This window comes from Malurus melanocephalus, unplaced genomic scaffold, assembly GCF_030028575.1.
Source record: "Malurus melanocephalus ecotype Western Australia unplaced genomic scaffold, MMel_1.1 scaffold_1059, whole genome shotgun sequence".
Classification (NCBI taxonomy): domain Eukaryota; kingdom Metazoa; phylum Chordata; class Aves; order Passeriformes; family Maluridae; genus Malurus; species Malurus melanocephalus.
In genome coordinates, this window is record NW_026624291.1 from 6,800 (window position 1) to 9,682 (window position 2,883).

General features: G+C 50.6%; 1 long non-coding RNA gene across 1 annotated transcript in view; it reads left to right on the plus strand.

The window, feature by feature from the left end:
• Positions 1-2,430, plus strand: part of LOC130586086 (uncharacterized) — a 4,384-nt gene extending 1,954 nt beyond the window's left edge. The window contains exon 3 of the long non-coding RNA XR_008966661.1: positions 750-2,430. This is a non-coding gene — a long non-coding RNA (uncharacterized LOC130586086). The remainder of the gene's footprint in view (positions 1-749) is intronic.
• Positions 2,431-2,883: the final 453 nt, after the last annotated feature.

A 2,883-nucleotide genomic window follows, 5' to 3' on the forward strand; every position in this document is an offset into this window, starting at 1 on the left:
CAGGAATGTCCCTTCCCTGGCTGGACAGGGACCCAAGAATGTCCCTTCCTTGGCCATATGGGGCTTTGGGAATGTCCCCATTGTGTCCCTTCCCTAGCTGGGTGGGACACAAGCAGCCCTTTGCTCCTCCATGGGCAGGGGGACATGGGAATGTCCCTTCCCTGGCTGGACAGGGACTCGAGAATGTCCCTTTCCTGGCCTGTGGGGACTCTGGAGTGTCCTTTCCCTGCCATATGGGAACTTGGGAATGTCCCTTTCCTGGCCTGTGGGGACTCAGGAACATCCCTTCCTGGCCATATGGGGCTTTGAGAATGTCCCTTTCCTGGCCTGTGGGGACTCTGCAATGTCCTTTCCCTGCCTATATGGGTGGAACTCGGGAACATCCCTTTCCCTGGCCATATGGGAACTTGGGAACGTCCCTTTCCTGCCATATGGGGACTCAGGAACATCCCTTCCTGGCCATATGGGGCTTTGAGAATGTCCCTTCCTTGGCCATATGGGACTTGGGAATATCCCTTTCCTGCTATATGGGAGCTCAGGAATGTCCCTTCCCAGGCCATATGGGAACTTGGGAACGTCCCTTTCCTGACCATATGGGGACTCAGGAATGTCCCTTCCCAGGCCATATGGGAGCTCGGGAATGTCCCTTCCTTGGCCATATAGGACTTAGGAATGTCCCTCCCCCATCAAGACAGGACAGGATCATCCCTTCCCTCCCCSCATCGTCCCCCTGTCCCCTCTCTCCCCAGTGGCAACGGGAAGTTGGCATCGTGGACCTCCATCCTGGGCTTTGTGGTGATGATGTCCCTGGATGTGGGGCTGGGATAGGAGCCCTCGGATCAGGATCGGGATCTGCTCCAGGACTGCATTTGTACATAGGTTTTTTTTGGGATCTGGTTTGGTGTTGATTTCCTCTGATTTTGTACTTCCCCTGGCGATGGTTTCCAAGCACAACCGGGGCTGGGTCCTCCCCGATCCGGGGTTGGTTTTTCTCTTGGATTCTCCAAGGAAAGGTTTTTGGGATTCTGTCGGAGCTCAGGAATTCCCGATCCAGAGTTGGTTTTTCTCTTGGATTCTCCAAGGAAAGCTTTTTGGGATTCTGTCAGAGCTCAGGAATTCCCAATCCGGGGTTGGTTTTTCTCTTGGATTCTCCAATGAAAGGTTTTTGGGATTCTGTCAGAACTCAGAAATTCCCGATCCGGGGTTGGTTTTTCTCTTTGAGGGGACGTTGGATTCTCCAAGAAAACGTTTTTGGGATTCTGTCAGAGCTCAGGAATTCCCAATCCGGGGTTGGTTTTTCTCTTGGAGGGGACGTTGGATTCTCCAAGGAAAGGTTTTGGGATTCTGTCAGACCTCAGGAATTCCCAATCCGGGGTTGGTTTTTCTCTTGGATTCTCCAAGGAAAGGTTTTTGGGATTCTGTCAGAGCTCAGGAATTCCCTGCCCCTGTGGAGGCTCCTCTGGGGTTAAGAACCGAGGATTGGAACGGAATAAACTCCTGGTAGAGTCTGGAATTCCAGCCTTTTTTGGGGCTGTGATGAGCTGTGGGATCCCAGCTCTCCCACCTCCTGCTGCTCCTCGGGAATGCTGCAGGGAGTTGGTTCTGATGGGTGCAAACAGTCCAAGCCAATAAAGATGAATTTTCTTGGCATCTCTGCAAGAGGGAAATGTCTTTTTTTTCCCTGATTTTATCTCAGAGGGCCACTGCTCCAATATTCCTGGGGTTTTCTATAAAAAAACAAAAAAAAGCCAGGAAAGGAGGATTGGGGTGTTTTCTAGGACACGGTGTCGGTGCTGTGCATGGGATGCAATTCCATGAATTCCAGCTGCTGCTTCCAGTGATCCACAGCTCCCTGAAGAGCCATTCTGGGTTTGTCCTGGTCACACTTCACCTGGGAAAGAGCGGGAGCCGAGCCACAATTCCGGAGAATTCCCAGGAATTCCGGGAGCTCTCGTCATAATGAATGGATTCCTCGGGATGAATGGATTCTTCGGGATGAGTTAATTTTTTCTGGAATGCCAGAAAAGCACGTGGAGGTTCCTGRTCCTTCCCCTGGTGCTTTCCAAGCGTTCCTGGTGGGATGGATCCTCCTGAGCACCGAGGATTGACTGAACCCTCCAGGCAGGAGGGAATGGCTGAATTTGGAAAATCTCCAGCACAAAGGGCTTCCCTGAACCCTCCAGAGGGAATAACTGCATCACCTGCTGCTCAATCCCTCTGGAAATGGGGCTGGAACATCCCAAATCCCCCTTCCAAAGGGAACAGGTTGGAATAAACCAAACTGGAGCTGTCCCTTTTTGTTGGGTCCTTGTTTTGGTTTTTTTTGGATGGATTTCCTCTGTCTGTCCCTCTGGATGATCCGAAGCTCCTGTTTGCCAATGGATTTGACCTTTTAACTGTGATTGCTTTCAATAAATGGGAAATGGAGTTTGCAAGGAGTTGTTTTGGTGCTGTCAATCCACTGATTTGTTTTCCTCCCTCTGCTTTGCTGCTTTTCCTTTCTCCAGCTTCCTGACTTTCCTCGTGGCTGGAAAAGCAGCTTTTTGGGGATGGGAAAAATGGGGGAAAAAAATCAAAGAAAGGCAATTTCATCCAGACATTCCTGGCTGTGCATCCCTGGAACTGCAGGKCTGGAGAGCTTTGAGCCATCTGTTTGCAGCCAAAAGCTTCAAAATCCTGCAAATCCCCAGGCGTGTCCGTGGAGTGGGATTGTGCAGCCTGTCAGGGATGTTTTCTGGTTTAATTCCTGGCGTGTGGTGTCAGCTGGCACAAAAAAATAAAAAAAAAAAAACCCATTAGACAGTTAAAGGCAGCCTTGTAATGAGATTTCTGGGAGATAATGCCACATAAAGCATTTAATCCTTCTTGGGTGCAGCCAGTCCA